The sequence below is a fragment of the Lissotriton helveticus genome, chromosome 1_2 (genome assembly GCF_964261635.1).
Source record: "Lissotriton helveticus chromosome 1_2, aLisHel1.1, whole genome shotgun sequence".
Taxonomy (NCBI): Eukaryota; Metazoa; Chordata; class Amphibia; order Caudata; family Salamandridae; genus Lissotriton; species Lissotriton helveticus.
Window position 1 is genome coordinate 425,558,742 of NC_136058.1, and position 21,708 is coordinate 425,580,449.

General features: G+C 43.5%; 1 pseudogene; it reads right to left on the reverse strand.

Annotated features, from left to right (window-relative positions):
- Window positions 1-678: 678 nt before the first annotated feature.
- LOC144804931 (uncharacterized) overlaps window positions 679-21,708 on the reverse strand; it is a 38,700-nt pseudogene continuing 17,670 nt past the window's right edge.

The window sequence follows — 21,708 nt, forward strand, 5'->3', positions numbered from 1 at the left end:
AACGTGCCGTTCCCCCTCCTTCCATTTCTCTCATGAATGTCACTGCCACTTCTGGAATTCATATGACAAATCATTTGGAACATTTGTGGACAAGGGACAATCTAGTGTGGAAGACGAGTTGCTGGGAGTGCAACGTATTGTCCCGGCACATATATGCTTTTGATGTGGGATTTCGCTATTTCGCTTCATTCTTCAAACAGAGTCTGCTGCTTACAATGGCTCAATTCTGGTAAAAAGTAGAGTTTGGCAAGTCACAAAATGAATAGGGAGAGCCAAGTCGGAGAGGAACGACGGGTCACACTTAATTATAAGGCCTGAGGCACGAGCTGATCCATCAACCGATAACAGTCAAGGTATATGCTCTTGTATATCTAAAAATAGGTTATTTCTTGAACACTTGTGCTTCGCTTTAGTTCATTACATATACTGCAGTGCCATTTGTTAATACGTTTCCCATCTCCAGAGCCCTGACAACATGTCCACTCTGGGTGTGTTGGGTTTATAGGTTTTATCACTAATCCGACAAGTTAGCTGAAAATACTGCTGTTAGTCCCAGTATTGTTCAGTGTTGCTTTTACAGGTAGTGTGGTCAGGTGTGATTGAATGTTTTTCTTTGGATCTCGTCTTCACCAAATAAAAATCAACAATGTTTATTTTCTTTTAATCCACATTGTGCTTGTCTCCCACTGTGTATCCTGGTACATCATGTCACTTTGCTATGTGTACGGAAGTGAACAATCACTGGAAACATACACTTTTATAATTCTGAAAATACTGTTATCTGTTTTTCGTCTTTACTGCTTGTCGGGCTTTCTATCATTTGCTATTTCAAAGTCCCACATAATTAGAATTTTATCTTTTTACGTAATCCATTCCTCTCACAATACCTGCACTGTTCTGCTCTTGTCTATGTCCTCAGATGGGCCAATATTATTTTTGTCTGTTCTTAAGTTCATTCCAAAGTCCCTGCATCTATAGGATTATTTCAATGTGAGTTAAATGAAGAAGTGTATTCACTGAGGGCTGTGTGGGATCAAAAATTGACAAAAGCCCTTCACACTTTCAGTGCCTTCTATGTTTTCTCCATGTATGTTCGCTGATGACTTTGTAGCTCTGATATTTGACTAAAGCTCTTCTCACATTCATTGCACTTGAATGGTTTTTCTCCTGTGTGAGTTCGCTGATGATACCTTAATAATGAAGAGTCGCGAAAACTACTGTCACATTCACGACAATGATAGGGTTTTTCCCCTGTGTGTGTTTGCTGATGACTTTGAAGGTGTGATAACTGACTAAAGCTCTTCACACATTCACTGCACTTAAATGGCTTTTCCCCTGTGTGTGTTTGCTGATGTCTTAGAAGGCTTGATAAATGACTAAAGCACTTTGCACATTCATTGCACTTGAATTGTTTTTCCCCCGTGTGTGTTCGCTGATGACTTTGAAGGTGTGATAACTGACTAAAGCACTTTGCACGTTCACTGCACTTGAATGGCTTTTCTCCTGTGTGTGTTCGCTGATGTCTTTGAAGGCTTGATAAATCACTAAAGCACTTTGCACATTCAGTGCACTTGAATGGTTTTTCTCCTGTGTGTGTTCGCTGATGACTTTGTACCTTTGATAATCGACTAAAGCACTTTGCACATTCACTGCATTTAAATGGCGTTTCCCCTGTGTGTGTTCGCTGATGTCATCGGAGGGTTGATAACTCACTAAAGCTCTTCCCACATTGATTGCACTTGAATGGTTTTTCTCCTGTTTGAGTTCGCTGATGATACCTTAATGCTGAAGAGTCGCGAAAACTACTGTCACATTCACTACAATGATAGGGTTTTTCTCCCGTGTGTGTTCGCTGATGACTTTGTAGGTTTGATAATCGACTAAAACTCTTCACACATTCACTGCATTTAAATGGCTTTTCCCCTGTGTGTGTTCGCTGATGTCTTCGGAGGGTTGATAACTCACTAAAGCACTTTGCACATTCAGTGCACTTGAATGGTTTTTCCCCTGTGTGTGTTCGCTGATGACTTTGAAGGTTTGATAACTGACTAAAGCACTTTCCACATTCACTGCACTTGAATGGTTTTTCTCCTGTGTGAGTTCGCTGATGATACCTTAATAATGAAGAGTTGCGAAAACTACTGTCACATTCACGACAATGATAGGGTTTTTCCCCTGTGTGTGTTTGCTGATGACTTTGAAGGTGTGATAACTGACTAAAGCTCTTCACACATTCACTGCACTTAAATGGCTTTTCCCCTGTGTGTGTTTGCTGATGTCTTAGAAGGCTTGATAAATGACTAAAGCACTTTGCACATTCATTGCACTTGAATTGTTTTTCTCCCGTGTGTGTTCGCTGATGACTTTGAAGGTGTGATAACTGACTAAAGCACTTTGCACATTCACTGCACTTGAATGGCTTTTCTCCTGTGTGTGTTCGCTGATGTCTTTGAAGGCTTGATAAATCACTAAAGCACTTTGCACATTCATTGCACTTGAATTGTTTTTCCCCCGTGTGTGTTCGCTGATGACTTTGAAGGTGTGATAACTGACTAAAGCACTTTGCACATTCACTGCACTTGAATGGCTTTTCTCCTGTGTGTGTTCGCTGATGTCTTTGAAGGCTTGATAAATCACTAAAGCACTTTGCACATTCACTGCATTTAAATGGCTTTTCCCCTGTGTGTGTTCGCTGATGTCTTTGGAGGGTTGATAACTCACTAAAGCTCTTCCCACATTGATTGCACTTGAATGGTTTTTCTCCTGTTTGAGTTCGCTGATGATACCTTAATGCTGAAAAGTCGCGAAAACTACTGTCACATTCACTACAATGATAGGGTTTTTCTCCCGTGTGTGTTCGCTGATGACTTTGTAGGTTTGATAATCGACTAAAGCTCTTCACACATTCACTGCATTTAAATGGCTTTTCCCCTGTGTGTGTTCGCTGATGTCTTCTGAAGGTTGATAACTCACTAAAGTACTTTGCACATTCAGTGCACTTGAATGGTTTTTCCCCTGTGTGTGTTCGCTGATGACTTTGAAGGTTTGATAACTGACTAAAGCACTTTCCACATTCACTGCACTTGAATGGCTTTTCCCCTGTGTGTGTTCGCTGATGTCTTCGAAGGCTTGATAACTTACTAAAGCACTTTGAGCATTCAGTGCACTTGAATGGTTTTTCCCCTGTGTGTGTTCGCTGATGATTTTGTAGCTCTGGTAATCGACTAAAGCTCTTCACACATTCACTGCATTTAAATGGCTTTTCCCCTGTGTGTGTTCGATGATGGCTTTGAAGGCTTGATAAGTGACTAAAGCACTTTGCACATTCAGTGCACTTGAATGGTTTTTCCCCTGTGTGTGTTCGCTGATGACTTTGTAGCTCTGATAATTGACTAAAGCTCTTCCCACATTCACTGCAGTTGAATGGCTTTTCCCCTGTGTGTCTTTTATTATGTCTTTGAAGGCTTGATAAGTGACTAAAGCACGTTGCACATTCAGTGCACTTGAATGGTTTTTCCCCTGTGTGTATTCGATTATGTCTCTGAAGGTGTGATAACTGACTAAAGCTCTTCACACATTCACAGCACTTGAATGGTTTTTCCCCTGTGTGTGTTTGCTGATGTTTTTGGAGGTTTGAAAAGTGACTAAAGCACTTCATGCCTTTACTGTATTTAAATGGCTTTTCCCCTGTGTGTGTTCGCTGATGTCTTTGTAGGTCTGATAATCGTCTAAAGCTCTTCCCACATTCATTGCACTTGAATGGTTTTTCTCCTGTGTGAGTTTGCTGATGATTCCTTAATGCTAAAGACTCGCGAAAACTACTGTCACATTCACTACAATGATAGGGTTTTTCCCCCATGTGTGTTCGCTGATGACTTTGTAGGTATGATAATCGATTAAAGCTCTTCACACATTCACTGCATTTAAATGGTTTTTCCCCTGTGTGTGATCGCTGATGTCTTTGAAGTTGTGATAACTGACTAAAGCACTTTGCACATTCACCGCATTTGAATTGTTTTTGTCCTGTGTGTGTTCGATGATGATTTTGTAGCTCTGATAATCGACTAAATCTCTTCACACATTCACTGCATTGAAATGGCTTTTCCCCTGTGTGTATTCGCTGATGTCTTTGTAGTTCTGATAATTTACTAAAGCTCTTTACACATTCATTGCATTTGAATGGTTTTTCTCCTGCGTGAGTTCGCTGATGACTTTGAAGGCTTGATAAGTGACTACAGCTCTTTACACATTCACTGCACTTGAATGGTTTTTGTACTGTGTACGTGTGCTGAAGAAGCTTAAGTAGTGATGACAAACTAAAGCTCTTCCTGCATGTGTATGATTATTCTTTCTTGGTTAGTGTCTGTGGGTCGGGTATATATTTGTCTACATCCCATGACTGTATTTCCTGATGGGCCAACCTGGCTGATAAAGCACTTGTGTTTTTCTTACACACTTCATATGTGTGCAGTATTATGCACGTTTGATTTCTGTTTTAACAATAAAATGCAATAGCCACCAAATATTTGCCACACTCCTAATACGTAGAAGGTGTCTTTGTAGGCGATTGTGCCTTTAGATTAGATTATGGCTATGCACGCTTGCGGGTAAAGATGTATCTTCCTTTTGCCGGTGCAAATTGGGACAGTCTGTTGTATTGTAGATAGACAAACTCCTCTTTCCTTTACCCATCAGGTGTCTGGCTCTGCTCTGTTGTGCTTTTCTATGGTTACTGTGGTTTAGCCAGAAAGAGTTTACAATTCTCCTAGAGCACGGAATGATGGCTTGCCATTATTTTAGAAAAAAGAGCACTGCGTTAAACACATCATACCGATACCATGATCAAAGTTGGTATTTGACACTTGTTTATACAGGCGGCGGTTTGTTATTGTTGTTTCCTTAATTTTCCTAAGGTAATTTATTTGTCTTTTGGTGTGGAGGTGCACAGCTCAGTCTCTTGCAATCACTGAACTGCCCTTGATGCTTCATCCGGGATCTGTCAGTTTGTGTGCAAGTTCCTCTGTCGCCGACTGCGCTGATGTTTTCCTGAATACTGTAGCTCATTATTTCTGCTATTATTGAAGATTTACAGCATTCGCTTCATTATTGATGGTCATTTCAAACATTCAAGGCTTGTTTTCTGTTGGATGTAAAGATATTTAAAATCACTAAATTGAAACATAATTGAATGAGAATTCACAATAGTTGTAAAAGACATTTCGGGGGAGATTTAGTAAATCTCCACGCAATGCAGTGCAGCCCCCCGCTGGAGGCTGTGCTCTTACCTTCCCTTTCCCTTGCTCTGGCACTGATTACAGCAGCCCTGCACCATTCACACACCTTAGCACCAGAGCGCTAGGGTGTGTGTGTGTGTGTGTGTGTGTGTGTGAGTCCAGCATAGGGTTTGTTCAGGAAAGACACACTTCTTATACAAAAGACTATGGCTAGACACAAGGGAAAGCTTTTCCCACTTTGTATTCATGTTGCACAGTGCAGCACGCATGCAAAGTCAGAAAAGGAAGGAGAAATTAAAGAATTTTCTCCTTCCTTGCACTTAGTTTAGAAGGGTGCAGTTTTCTCACGCTAAACCCAATCTACTGTATTTGGTAAATTGGGTTTAGCGTGAGAAACCATGGGTGGTTGCACGGGAACGCCCATGAACCACCCTTGGCAAGCCCCCATGGTGCAAGGTAATACGAAGCAGTGCTATGCAATGCTTCATATTACTTTTACGTTATTTACTGGAAAGAAAATTAGGAAAAAAAGATTTTGCACTGTTTTGTGCCACTTTTGTGACACAAACACGGTGCAAAATCTTAGTAAATCTCCCCTTCTTCTTTACCGCCTTTGAAACTTAGCAAGGACTATTTCATCACACACAGATATTTAACTAAAAGTTCTGTTAATCAGGTGATATCTTATTAATGTCTGAAAAGAAGGTGATTTACCAGTGTTCACAGAGTAACTGAGCAAAGTAAGGGCGCTCACGGAGCACCCAAGTGCTAGAGGTATAGCTTACGATAGACGCATATGGTCAAGATTTCTTTGAAACAACAATAGATTTTAGAAAAAGAGATGATCAGGCTGGGCTGCAAAATTTTCAGTAATCATTACGAGGTATACAACAAAAGTAACTCCATTCACACACTTCTTATTGTTTCTTTCCTATTCACTTAAGATCCTCTCAAATACCAACTCCTGTCTTTACCTCGCTGTTCATAAGTCACCTCTGACACTTTCAACAGCTCCCTTGGTTCAAGCATTTCTGGTTTCTTCTAACCTGGAAGATTGGAACATTATTGTGGGTTGAGGAGGGTTTCCTATTGCCATAACAACTGTCCATCTCCTTGAAACTAGTGCAGCATACAGAGCCTGGTTCTAGCCCTGAAAGACAACTTTAAAAAGCAAGTTTTTAGTTCTTCCTAAAGTAAATAAAGTTCTGTAAGATACAGCTCCTTCCGGGGCTTTTGTTTAAAACAGAGAGGGGCCTGTCCTTTACATTATACGCGCAGATAAGGCAAACAAGTGTTGATTCATAAAATTTAATAATCAACAATATCAGTCATTTAGTACTTATAGAGAATCCATCACAACCAATAATTTACCTGACATATCCCCGCAGCAGATTTGTGCATATTACTCTTTTTCCCCCCTTTTCTACCATTACATGGCATCTGGCATGACGTTGTCTGTTTGGGGCCCAGAATGCCAGTTTGTGACTGGATGGGAATTTGGCAGAGCGGGAGGAGGTGTCAGTTATCCTCAGGTGATGCAGCATTTCTAAATTTCCATATTCCTAATATTCAAGTTTACCTCGTTTCCTGTCCTTCGGCCCCCCTACTGACCTGTGGCTGCGCAGTAACTCTGTGGGGTTCATCAGAAGTCAGATAACTGCCTCATATTCACAAGGCCATGGATCTCACTTATTCTACAACACTTATTGCAGACATAGGGCCTAGTTAGGAGTTTGTCCAACAGATTATTGCCTCAAAACTTCTGGTGGGTGAAGAATTCCGCTCTGCTGGCAGAGCTCGCAAAGTTTTTCCTACTCCGCACTCTGTGCGGAGTTGTTCCAAAAAACTCCATGCAGAACGGAGTTCTTTTCTCAAGCGGTATGCCAACGGTAAGGTGGCAAGCGCTTGTGAGAAAATATAATGTGCTAGACCTCCTCCTGGCGAGATTTCTCATTGCGGGAGGTCACAGCAGGTCGCGACCACTCGAGTGTTAAAATCTGCCATTCTCGTTGATGAAGCTGCCATTCGATTAGAATGTCAATTAGAGCGGCAGTAAGCAGCATCGCCCTCTTGCACGATGCGTAGTGCTGTTCGTGCTGATTTTACAGTGTGGGACAAACTCCTGGCACTAAAAATCAGTGAGAGCAGCGCAGCTTAACAAACTCTGCCACTAGCAGAAGTCTGCAGAGTGCGGTGGAGTTTCCCTGACACTTCGTGGAGTTCAATGAACTACACCAAAGCATTATCAACACGTGACAGATATCCTGTCTGCCTTATTATAATTGCCACAGGATGCAATGCATTTTTAATGGGGCGGGCAGGATACATGTCACTTTTGTGATGGAATAAACCATCCTCTGAAATCTAAATCATGCCTTTGATGTACATGGTGTCCAGTGTGGCTAGCTGGGCTTGAAGGATCTTGTGGTTTGTGGGTCTCTCACTGCTTTGAGGTCACCGCCAGGCACACCTTCTGTCAGATGCGCCCTGTGCAGATCTTCCTTCCAGGCAGGACCTCCGTCAGCTGCGCCTTGTGCAGATCTTCCTTCCAGGCAGGACTTCGGTCAACGGCGCCTTGTGCAGATCTTCCTTCCAGGCAGGACTTCTGTCAGCTGTGTCCTGTTCAGAGCTGCCTTCCAGGCAGGACTTCTGTCAGCTGCACCTTGTGCAGATCTACCTTCCAGGCAGGGGCTCCAGTTAGCTGTGCCTTGTGCAGATCTTCCTCCCAGGCAGGACTTCTGTCAGTTGTGCCTTGTGCAGATCTTCCTTCCCAGCAGGACCTCTGTCAGCTGCACCTTGTGCAGATCTACTTTCCAGGCAGGACTTCTGTCAGCTTTTGCTTGTGCAGATTTTCATTCCAGGCAAGGGCTTCTGTCAGCTGCGTCTTGTGCAGATCTTCCTTCCAGGAAGGACCTCTGTCAGTGGTGCCTTGTGCAGATTTTCCTTCCAAGCAGGACCTCTGTCACCTGCACCTTGTGCAGATCAACCTTCCAGGCAGGACTTCTGTCAGCTTTTGCAGATCTTCATTCCAGGCAAGGGCTTCAGTCAGCTGCGCCTTGTGCGGATCTTCCTTTCAGGCTGCGGCTTCTGTCAGCTGCATCTTGTGCAGATCTTCCTTCCAGGAAGGACTTCTGTCAGCTGTGCCTTGTGCAGATCTTCCTTCCAGGCAGGTCTTCTGTTGCTTGCACCTTGTGCAGATCTTTCTTCCAGGCAGGAATTCTGTCAGTCGTGCATCGTGCAGATCTTCCTTCCAGGCAGGACTTCTGTCAACTGTGCCTTGTGCAGATCTTCCTTCCAAGCAGGAATTCTGTCAGTCGTGCCTCATGCAGATCTTCCTTCGAGGCAGGACTTCTGTCAGCTGCGCCTTGTGTAGATATGCTTTCCAGACAAGGGCTTCTTTCCTCAATTATCAGTTCAAAGGTCGGGAGAGGTAGAAATGGTCTAGGTCTTCTTCTTTATTGCAGTTCTACTTTTCAAGCCACAGACCTTGAGCTCTGAGATAAAGGAGAGTCTGGATTTTCTGAGCTCTGTGGAACATTAAGACAGTTCTACCGCATCCAGCACATACTACAAGACTCCAAGAGTCCACGCTACAAGTGCTGCTCCAAGGTTTAATTCAACCACTGTATCTGAACATCCCCTGGCAAATGCCAAATAGAGAATAAACATCCTGCCTGCACCAGCAGAGTGCAGAAAGCTTTTCAAGCACCTGGAGGTACATGGACTTTCTCTATCTGCCATAACTGAAGATGTTAAACCTTGGTAACATCAATCCCCTTTGGACAAGGTCCTCCAATTTGCTATGAGAATGTAACTCATCCTGAGCAGACACAACCCCTCAAGTCTGTACTGCATGAAACTGGGTGGTTCTCACCCAAAAGAGGACCCTCCACAAATTGCTGACATTTTCTTACACCCCCTGGACAGCCGTGGCAACACACAGACCAACTACACCCTCTCAGGGATCACCCGTCCATCTGCCAGGATCAAGACTCAGATCTTTCAACCTTCTCTGTTACCGTCTTTGGAACAGCCTGTCTCTGAGATTCGTGGAAGCGCCACACTCAGTGAGCTCAGAGTTGCCTTGTAAAACCACGTCTGTGCAGTGACATGCACTGCACAGATGTGTAAATAAATCTACCATTATCATTCCATGTACCACTGTCATACTGCTGATGTTTCGACATGGATGTTTTGCCGTCTATCACAGCAGCTTCTTCGTTTAAAATCTTACTCATAAGTTTGTTTTGCATCATACCTACTTACTTATGTACTGTTTCTGACCCTACGACATCTCTGGCAGACATGTTGTGCTGTCTGTTGCTAGATAAATAGGAAGTAGATTGCTACTGCAGGAAGAGTGCAGTGTCCTTGCAGTCAGATGCACTTGATTGGGATAAAAGGTACCATGTTTGTTAGAAAACCTGCAACTGTTAGAATAATAACATACCAAAAGCAGCGCATATAATGCAATAACACAGACCAGGTACTAGAAAAACGTGACACAAACAATGCAATAACACTGGCCAGGCACTAGGAAAACATGACGCAAACAATGCAATAACATAGGCCAAGCATTAGGAGACTCCGGCGCAAACAATGCAATAACAAAGGCCAGGCACGAGGAGAATCTGAGGCAAACAATGCAATAACACAGGCAAGGTACGAGGAGAATCTGATGCAAACAATGCAATTACACAGGTCAGGCACTAGGTGAATCTGATGCAAACAATGCAATAACACAGGTCAGGCACTAGGTGAATCTTATGTAAACAATGCAATAACACAGGTCAGGCACTAGGTGAATCTGATGCAAACAATGCAATAACACAGTGTTAGAAATGGCGATTTCTGATTGGCTGAGGCTTGCGCCAAAGCCAGGCAGAAACCACCACTCTAGTCAGGGCAAGGAAGTCACCCGCCAAGATAACCCCTGCTCACCCGTTTTTGTGGTGATACATGGGCTTCCGGCACGATACCGCTCTGTGTGGTCGCTAGTAGCTAGCACAGCTGCTGGCGGTTTGCGGAACCTATGGCACCTGAGGAGCCTGTTGACAGGTCGTCACCCAGAAAGCACAGAATATAGGAGGATGGCTCCTAAAGGAACACGTGGAAGACGGGCTCATGAGACGTCCGGGGGTGGCGTCGGAGCCGGCGGTGAAAATGTAGGCGAGGAAGGACCTAAAACGGGTAAAACTGCCACCGCCTCCGTCGAGAAGAGAGGTGAAGCCGGTAAGACCTAGACTATTACAATACCTGCTATATTTAATGCGGCAGAGGAAAAGCGCAAGGGAAAATCAGATGCCGCCCATGCTAATGCTAATGACTCGATTGCGGCTGTTAATGCTAATAGTAATAGCCTGCAAATGGACGAAAACGGGGGAGACGCCGCAACTATTGTAAATATGGAGGTGGAGGCAGTGGAGGCTGCAGATAAACTGGGCTCACTGAGAAGAATGGCTAGTGGTAATACGGACGCAGTCTTGAATAAAGATACTGTATCAGTGGCGGCTTCTGACAAGAGTAAAACACAAGCTCCCGCACAAGTGCAGCCGCTACATTTTACACTACCATTACAAGCTGTGTCTGAAAACCCCTCAGTAACGGATGGTGAATCAGGGGATTTCTATTCTCTATTCATCCTGTGATGATCTAACTGCGCAATACTCCAGGCAAATGAGAATGGTAGATGATAGTGAGGGTGAATTAGAGAACTCTGCTGATATGGGGGAAGATAGTCCTGTTACTATACGAGAAAGAGAATACTCAATGATTGATGCAGCGGCAAACAATGGTTCACTGTCAGAGATACACTGTGGCAGCATAGAGGCAGCGGCAATGGCGGAGCAGGATATCACTCTGTATACTATTTATCAAACTATCCTCTCACATATGGATAAGACGGAGCAGGACAGTTTAAGGATACAAAATTCTTGTGGTAGACTCCAGAATTCGATAAGAAAGTTGACGAAATCCCAAACTGATTTTGGAGAAAGAATTGTTGAGGTTGAATCTCGGGTTTCCAGTATAGAGGATCAATTAATACAACAAAAGACTACTACGGAACTGTTGAGTGCGAATAAAGATGATGTACAATGGAAATTAGCTGACTTTGAAAATCGCGCTCGGCGCAACAATTTGTGAATTATGCAAATTCCTGAGGGAAAAGAGGGACAAGATCCATTATTTTCACAAGCATTCCCTGAGATTACCAAGTGGGACTGGGACAGAGAAATAGAGCGGGCGCACAGGTTCCCATTCAATTTACGTATACAACCTGGAGCATCTAATACTAGACCCAGACCCAGACCCATTTTGGTATCGTTTAACAGTTTCTTAGCTAGGGAGGATGTGTATTTGAATACACACCCTAATAAGAAAAGCAAGGGGGAAGGATGTGAGTTTTTTACAACACCTGATTTCTCCAAATATACAGTAGATGTTAGGTGGCAGTTACGACAGATGGTCACACAATTCGAGAGTATGGGGCACAAGCTTACATAATGAATCCTGCCAAACTCAAAGTAATCTATAAAGAAAATACTCGCTATTTTACTAATGTGGAGGCTGCAAAGGAGTATTTTCATACTATAAAGGGAAAAGAAGGGCCATAGAGCTCTACTAAATTAGGATTATTGAATAGGGGTGGTTTTCTCTTTTTTTCTCTTTCTTGGGTCAGGGTTGAGTATATTATTTGGATATTGGTATTCCTGTGGGGGGAGGCTGGAGACTTGGGAAGCTTTACATTGAAGGGCCATAAGTCCTAAAGTCTCGGTAATAGGGCGGGGAAGGAGGATTGGGGGGGGTGGGAGAATTGCACAGGGAGGTGGGTTGTGGTAAGGGATAGCAGCACGGGGGGGTAAAAAGGGATAAAAACCCTGGTGAGGGCAAAAAGCAGCACAGGAAGGGAAAGATGTTTGAGCTCAAGACGATACGTTTGAGGAATTTGTTGTACACAAGAGAGAATTGCGTTATAGTTTGGAGCATTAAGAATAATTTTTATGACTCGTAACATTAAAATATGCTCTTTAAATGTGCCCGGCCTCAATAATGTGAAAAAAAGGAATAGGGTGGCTTCTGAACTTTGCTATGTTCAACCGGATATTGATTGTCTCCAGGAGACACATTTATCATGGAGCAATCGCTCTTAAGTACATGATTTGGGCTACTCATTAATTTGTGCAACACAGCAGACCTCTATGACTCGGGGGTAATGATTCTAGCAAAACCACGCTTGAGTACAACAATTCGTACCCTAACTGATAAATGGGGAAGATGGCTATTGCTGAGGTTAAAATTAGATCTTCTCATATAACTTTATGCTCAGTATATGGGTCAAATTTGGATGACCCTGAGGTCTTAGTAAAATTGAATATGGAATTGGCAAACTGGGTAACTCCATTGATAATGTGTGGAGATATGAATATTAACTTAAATAATACTGAACTGGCAGGAGGCCCTGACAAATATGTTGGACGTAAACCACGGGTTTTTAAGGCACTATACAATCTGGTAACAGATCATGGCCTGGTAGATGCCTGGAGTAATTTGAAATCAACCTCACCCGGTTATACTTACTATTCATTTCCACACAAAAAAATAGTTCGATTCTTCTTTATCTATACTGGCTGAAGCTCATATTGAACTATTCCCCAAAGTAACATCTGATCATGCACCTTTGGTGCTGAGTATACCAGATTCGTCGACGGATTTTGGCATTAGATCTTTTTCTTTTGACAGGAAATTATGTTTAGATGCAGAGTTTAAGACTACCATGGCAAAATGGATAACGGAATTTATTAACTTTAATGTAGAAACTGCCAGTATTGATATAGTGTGGGAAACATTAAAAGCGTGCTTTAGAGGGGAGGTGATGAGCTATGGTAATTTTTGCCAGAAGAAATTAAGGGGGGAAATGCAAGACTTATATATGCTATTGAGAACTTCTGAGGAGAACTTAATTAGGGAAATTTAAAAAAACTGTTCTCAACAGAATATAGTAGATGCGAAGGATAAGGTTGCTAGATGTAGAGCTAAGATAACGGGGGTGTGGAGTGAGGAAAACGCGAGAAAATATTTGGTATACAAACGACATATGCATGAATATGGTGAGGCAATTGGGAGGTCACTAGCCCTACGGTAAAAGATGCCTCCAGATCTTTAGTTAATATGCAGGATCAACACGATAATTTACAACAGGGCCCAGACAAAATTCTTGACATACTTCACCAGTACTATTAAGAGTTGTATTCGCAACAGAATGTTGATCGAACAAAAGTAAGATTTGATCTAGGGGAGTTAGCACAGTTGAGTGAGAATGATAAGGAATGGCTAGACAGTCCATTTACAATGGAAGAACTGGACCTAGCGGTAAAAAGTTTGGCGAATGGTAAAGCAGCTGGACCAGATTATATCCCTGCCGAGGTTTACAAATTATTTTTTGAACAGTTAAAATATCTTATGTTGGACACTTTTAGGGCCGCTCAGAAGGGTAAGGCACCAAAATCATGGAATGACGCCTTGATTGTTGTTTTTAGTAAAAAGGGTAAGTCTCCAGAACTTCCGGGATCATATCACCCTATTTCTTTGCTTAACTGCGATAGCAAATTGTATTAAAAAATACTTGCTAATCGAATTTCAAAAGTGATCACTCTGCTGGTTTCTTTAGATCAGCACGGATTCATTCCTAAATGTGGCACTGTGACACATATAAATAAAGTAATCACTTTAATGGATATTGCTCAGGCCGAAAAACGTGCATTAGCTTTAGTATTACTTGACGCAGAGAAAGCGTTTGACCGGGTTGAATGGTATTATTTATGGGAGGTTATGAGAAAATCAGGTTTTGGGGATAATTTTTTGACAGCAATCCAGGTGTTATACTTTGCTCCAAATGCGAAAATTGCTGCAATGGGGAGGAAATCTGCTATGATTAGCATTACAAGAGATACAAGGCAGGGGTGCCCCTGCTCCCCATTATTATTTGCATTATTTATTAATCCCTTACTAAATAAATTAACTAACAACCCTTTAATCAAACCATCTATAGTGCAAAATATAGCACATGGGGAAACAACCATTATAACGCAACTTTTACGACGCACTACCATTACAATGCAACTTTTACAACGAAACATCCATTACAACGAATGCCTTTACAACGCCTGACATTACATAGCAGATGCTATTACAACGCATGCCATTACAACATAAGTATAGGTAAGTATATCATTTTATTTAAACATTTATTAAATTAAAAAAAAATGTATTCTATTTAATAAATATTATAATTAATTAAATATATTAATTTAAGTAATTTTATAAAATAAATTAAATTTATTAATTTAAGTAATTTTAAAAAGTATTTCAATTTTTAGGGTACAGGGCTAGGTTTGGGTTATGGGATACAGGGGTATTTTTAGGGTTCAGGGCTAGGTTTGGTTTTTAGGGTACATGGGTATTTTTAGGGTTCAGGGCTAGGTTTGAGTTTTGGGGTATTTTTAGGGTTCAGGGCTAGGTTTGGGTTTTGAGATACAGGGGTATTTTTAGGGTTCAGGGCTAGGTTTGGGTTTTGGGGTACATGGGTATTTTTAGGGTTCAGAGCTAGGTTTGGGGGTACAGGGGTATTTTTAGGGTTCAGGGCTAGGTTTTGGTTTTGGGGTACAGGGGTATTTTTAGGGTTCAGGGCTAGGTTTGGGTTTTGGGGTACAGGGGTATTTTTAGAGTTCAGGGCTAGGTTTGGGTTTTGGAGTACATGGGTATTTTTAGGGTTCAGGGCTAGGTTTGGGTTTTGGGGTACAGGGGTATTTTTAGTGTTCAGAGCTAGGTTTGGGTTTTGGGGTACAGGGGAATTTTTAGGGTTCAGGGCTAGGTTTGGGTATTGGGGTAAAGGGGTATTTTTAGGGTTCAGGGCTAGGTTTGGGTTTTGGGGTACAGGGGTATTTTTAGGGTTCAGAGCTAGGTTTGGGTTTTGGGGTACATGGGTATTTTTAGGGTTCAGGGCTAGGTTTGGGTTTTGGGGTACAGGGGTATTTTTAGGGTTCAGGGCTAGGTTTGAGTTTTGGGGTACAGGGTTATTTTAAGGGTTTAGTTTTAAAAATAGTACTTTAAATAAATTAAATTAATTAATTTAAGTAATTTTAATATTATTTATAAAAAGTTCACAAAAAAATAAAACAAGCATTTACAATGCAATGGTTTCGCCTTTGGAAAAGTTAGAGCTATTGGCATTGCTCATGACATTTCTTTTTTTTTTTTAATAAATAAATGGCATTGTTATTTACATTGCCAACAGCTCTGAGAGAGAAACATTGAACATAGGGGGGTGGAAATTTTGTGGGGATCACACTGGGGACAGAAGAAAAGAGCTGATAAACCTATGCACTCTCACGGAGTACAATCCGAGACAAAAAAAGTCATCGAATAAGAAGCAAATAAATGAGATTGACAATAAACACAACCACTGGTAAGCAATGGACAGGTTGTAGGCACACAGTAGGCCTTTTGCAATCAGACAAGTTAAACTACGTGGGCTGGACCACAAAAAGTAATGTGTTCTCGCTGCGTCAAAATGTCAGGAAGTTAAGAAACAAGCATGGCCAGTACAAATAAGTATGATCTTAATAGGCTGCACTATCAAAGACACACTCATCACTCTGAACTCACACTAGCACTGTTCATCCCCTGCACTTGTAATTGTGGTTTGGCTGTATGTAGTAGTGTATGGATGGATGGATGGATGGATGGATGGAGTTTATGGGATGGATGGATAGTATGGATGTCTGGATGTAGTGTTACATGTTTGGAATGTAATGTATGCTTTGGGATGTATTGTTGGATGTAGTGGGATGGACGGATGGATGTATGGTGTGGTGTTATGAATGAATGTAGTGTGGTGATGGATATATGGATGAATTAGGGGATGGCTGGCAGAATGGAGTGGATGTTTTGTATGGATGGAATGGAGGGAGGCTATGGATGGATGGAGTGGTGGATGTAAATAGGGATTTAGTGGGATGGATTGTGATGGATGGAGTGTGATGGTTGGATGCAGTGGGGGGATGTATGGATGGAGTGGTGGGATGGATGGATGGAGTGGGATGGATGTATGTCTGTTGTGGGGGTATGAATGAATGTAGTGGACTTTGAAGCTGCGGATCCAGGTTCGAGTCTGGTTAGAGGCTCAACATCAGTGTGATTCTGGGCAAACCACTTAATCTACACGTGCCTAAAAAAACACATGAATGTGTCTTTCCATAATGCAACTGGCGCTCATGTAAAGCGCTCCGATATCTTGGGGTCGAGTTCAAGCAGTATAAAAACTGCAACAACAAAAAAAGATAATAAGTGGCTGAGGTGGGATTCGAACCCATGCAGCTAGAGTAAAAAGGTCACTGGCGTGCAAAAATACAAGGGCTGAATATACGGTGCTCAACTACTAGGAGTGGCCCGGCTATGCCTCAAGAGGGTGTGGCTTAACGGCCAGATCGGCCGACTTTGAAGATGCGGATCCAGGTTCGAGTCTGGCTAGAGGCTCAACATCAGTGTGATTCTGGGCAAACCACTTATTCTACCCGTGCCTAAAAAACACATGAATGTGTCCCTCCATAATGCAACTGGCGCTCATGTAAAGCGCTCCAATATCTTGGGGTTGAGTTCAAGCAGTATAAAAACTGCAACAACAAAAAAAGATAAGTGGCTGAGGTGGGATGCGAACCCATGCAGCTAGAGTAAAAAGGTCACTGGCGTGCAAAAATACAAGGGCTGAATATACGGTGCTCAACTACTAGGAGTGGCCCGGCTATGCCTCAAGAGGGTGTGGCTTAACGACCAGATCGGCCGACTTTGAAGCTGCGGATCCAGGTTCGAGTCTGGCTAGAGGCTCAACATCAGTGTGATTCTGGGCAAACCACTTAATCTACCCGTGCCTAAAAAACACATGAATGTGTCTTTCCATAATGCAACTGGCGCTCATGTAAAGCGCTCCGACATCTTGGGGTCGAGTTCAAGCAGTATAAAAACTGCAACAACAAAAAAAGATAATAAGTGGCTGAGGTGGGATTCGAACCCATGCAGCTAGAGTAAAAAGGTCACTGGCGTGCAAAAATACAAGGGCTGAATATACGGTGCTCAACTACTAGGAGTGGCCCGGCTATGCCTCAAGAGGGTGTGGCTTAACGGCCAGATCGGCCGACTTTGAAGCTGCGGATCCAGGTTCGAGTCTGGCTAGAGGCTCAACATCAGTGTGATTCTGGGCAAACCACTTATTCTACCCGTGCCTAAAAAACCCATGAATGTGTCCCTCCATAATGCAACTGGCGCTCATGTAAAGCGCTCCGATATCTTGGGGTCGAGTTCAAGCAGTATAAAAACTGCAACAACAAAAAAAGATAATAATAAGTGGCTGAGGTGGGATTCGAACCCATGCAGCTAGAGTAAAAAGGTCACTGGTGTGCAAAAATACAAGGGCTGAATATACGGTGCTCAACTACTAGGAGTGGCCCGGCTATGCCTCGAGAGGGTGTGGCTTAACGGCCAGATCGGCCGACTTTGAAGCTGCGGATCAGGTTCGAGTCTGGCTAGAGGCTCAACATCAGTGTGATTCTGGGCACAGATCACACTTCTTAGAAAATATTTAAAGTTTACACTTCGTTGGACAACCCCTTCTAGAGACACCCTACTTTTTCAAGCCACTTAAAGCCATGCCTTACCCCTCAAAGTGTTCCCATTCCCAGCCTGAGGATGCAGTCATTTTTTAGGGGCGGGCAGGGTAACACTTGAGAGCTGTTCCCAAAAACAGATGGGCAGGCCAGCAAGTAGGTAAACATCGCAGGAAGACTTTTGCCACCCTCTGGACAGCCCCCTGATGCAATCGTCTTATATTTAGAAGAAGATGGGCTTCGATGTATTTTCCCCGGGAAGTCTGTTCTCAAACACTACTGGGAAAAGCCAGGGGCTCTCATAGGCGGCCACAAGAAAGGAAATGTACTGGGTTTCTAACTATTCAAATAATCCAGCTCGGCTGCAGAGGCCCCCACGCACTCGTGGGCTGTTGTTCCATAGCACCAGCTGCACTATTTTGTGCCCCTCTACAAGGTCCAGGGTTTTAGGCGTTAAGCCAAGTAGAGCATGCACCACTCCCACTCAAGCCAATTCCAGCCGGGAAGATCACTGACAAATGTAAACAAAACCGTTCAAGGTATGTGAGGACAGTGATAGAAAACTGCATCGGTGCCCCGGCATTTCTTTCCAACTGCAATAACAAGCAGCGAGCATGTCCGCTAACCATTCATAGAATTAAAAACCAAGCACGGCAACGCCAGGCTACAAAAATATGTTTACGTGCCAAACATGCCAAGAGTAGTTAACACTTAAGTTTACAGCTGCTAACTGATTGATCCAACTTAAAAGCTCAAGCTAAGCATAGGTCTTTCAGGTGCTATCCCCACAAACACTGCAGTCAACCTGCCAGTATTAATCCAAAAAAGTAACTCATTGCAGCGTTTTGAAGGGGCGCAAAAGTCCAGTCGTCCCACACTCTCCCCCCCCCAAATACAACAGGTTAGAGAAATCAGAACGCGAGAAAACCTGTAATTTCCAAACGTTTCTAAGCAATTAAACAAAGTGCCTTTTCACGGAACACTTCCTGTGTCGTTTATTATCAAAACTTCAAAACATGCTACAAAAAAAAAATACATTGCATAAAAATACGTGCAAAGGTCAACCAAAGTCGCGCCACTTTCAATGTGCCCCCAGACACGTTTTGCAAGTACTCGAGAGCAGGTTACAGCGTGGCCATTTCTAAGTAAGTTATACATTAAGCCATATAAACGGGGTGGTTGGTGCCACTCACCTGGTTTTGCACTCTCAGAGCCATTTTGAGATTCGGGCAGCAGTGCTAGGCGCACGGGCAGTGAGCGGCACAGCGGCAGTACTTCCTGCCCCCTCTCCCGTAGCTCCAGCCCTCGATGGCACCTGGGATCCGCACCGGTGCCCCGCCTAGCGCCTGATAAACTTCCGAAAGGGCGGGTCTCTTCTTTCTTCACACAGCCATGCCAAGTGGGCTAACAGGCGCAAGCGCTCCGATTTCACAGGCAGAAGAAGCGATACTAAAGAGAGCTGCGGCTCACAGCGCGAGCCCCGGAGCTGCCCGCGCAGCCAATAACATTTGACGTGACACACCTTGCCCCAGGGGCGTAGCTAGAGCTTGTGGCGCCCGGGGCTATCCCTCAGATTGCCGCCCCTTGAATCCGCAGTCCTGTGATTGTGTGAGGTTAAGTCTTGACTCAAATTTTGAATCTCACCTCATTGTCAATTTTCGGGCACAGATATTTCTCACATGTATCATTGGAATGCTAGTTTTACATTGATTAACTAGTGCAAGTAAGTGTTAACTATCTGAAATCGCAGTTGTGGAGGGATACGGAATACATTTCTACAAAAACCTATGCACACAGGCGTGCTGTAAAATTGTAATTGCATTTATATAGCGCTTACTACCCCTGACGAGGCGTCGAAGCGCTTTTTTGGCGAGTAGCACGCTACTCCGGGACCCATAGAGGATTAGTGTTGAATTAGTATAGTGTATACCTTCTGAGGACAGACCAGAGCTCTGTGGAGCGATAGCCCCAATCGACACAAAGCGGAAGGGATCCCTCATGGGTACTTACAATTAACTTGATCTGACCTTGTGTAAAATAACCTAGTGCTCATGTAAAGCTCTCTGATGCCTTTGGATCAAGTTCACACTACATAAAACTGCAAAAAACGCCAATGAAAGACTTTTACCTTCAAGGGTTCCATAGCTGCCAAGGTTTCAGATTGCTATGTGTGACAATTTCATAATTTCAGTGTAATTATGAGTGACATTTTAACAACTATGAGTGACACTTTCTCGCAAGCAAAATCAAGCAATTAAGACAATAGAAACATAAATATCAGAAATAACAGACATGTCAAGCGTCTCCCACCCACACACCCATGTAGCCTGTGGTTTACTTTAAAGGTATTGGAAAGTTTTACTGACCTCAACAATATAAGCAACGGCCTTTACCTTTAACTGACTGTAGGATGTGAGAAGCTGCAAAGAACAATCAATATTTTCGCATCAGACACAAAAGCTAATATGAGACCCTCTCTCAGTTGAGCCAGTAGCGCAGCACGTCAGAAAGGTTGGCCCTGGGAAATAACTGCCTTGCCTACGCATTAACAATACATATAGGAATTCAGAATTAAAGCAGATGGGATATTGTAGCTGTTCTATCATATGCCCGTAGCTACTGACAATCCAGGGGGATTTCCGTTACACTATCAAAGCCGACACCCGGTTCCCACTCATACATCAAAAACGTGCTGAAAGGAAGTATTTCTTCGAACCCTGGCTGCCCCTGTAGTAGCTGTGCACTTTTCCGACCGGGACCATTAGCAGTGTGATTAAATCAATAACTGAGCATTGCCCCCGGGGTCTGTGGTACGGCCGCCCGTTATTATTAACGAGTTTCACTGCCTTCCCTGCTCACGCACCCAGCACCTACCAGCAGTAAATAAAAAACGGGTCTTGGCTCGTCCAGAGAGCTAACTTTCTTTTCAAGCAACTCCATCTGAAGAGCACAGAGCAGAGCGTGACCACGGGAAAGGAGGCGGCCTGGGAACAGCAGCACACAGCACAGGTGGGATGCTGCAGAGGAAAGGAGAAAGGCACAAGCACCCCCTGCAGCTCTTGCTTTCTACCATCCACCACCAAATTGCCATCACCGGTTCCAAGGAACGATCGATCATGCGGCACACAATGTTTCCAGTATAGCCGGTAAAATAGTTCCCATCCATTCTGCTGACTTCATGAGCTCACATATTCGGAATTAGTCTTTGACATGTTTTTGAATAGGAGCTGTCTTCCGCTTGCCTTGCACACCACATAGATTATAAAGGCCGCCTCCACGGGCCACAAGTGCCTCGCGGCACAAGGAGACACTCTTGAAAATAAATTCAGGTGGCATTACTCATGTTGCTACCGTTTTCGGCCGCCGCCCACAAGTTAGTGCCGCCTGGGGCGGACCGCCCCCCTCGCCTCCCCCTAGCTACGAGACTGCCTTGCCCACAAGGTAATTTGAGCTCGGTCGAGTCAATGAGGTTGGAGCCGGATTTTTTCCATTAAAAAAAAACACCTAGTTTTCATTCAGATCAGAAACCCGTATTGCCTTTTCCCTGTATTTAACAGCTACTACATTCAATAACTGAAGAGTTTCGGTTGAATACATGACAACGAAATTAGTAATGATCCCAGCTTCCAGTCGGACAGTTAGGAGCTGTGACCCACAGTTGTTTTAAAATGGCGGCAGGCGCGTTATTTTAATTTTTTAGAAAGTAACCAGGGCACAAGTCCTAACAAGTCAGGTCCCTGGCCGCGCTGTGATTGGCTGACGTCACGGGGGTGTCCCGGGCCGGCAGCCAATCACAGCGCGGCCCGGGAATGACG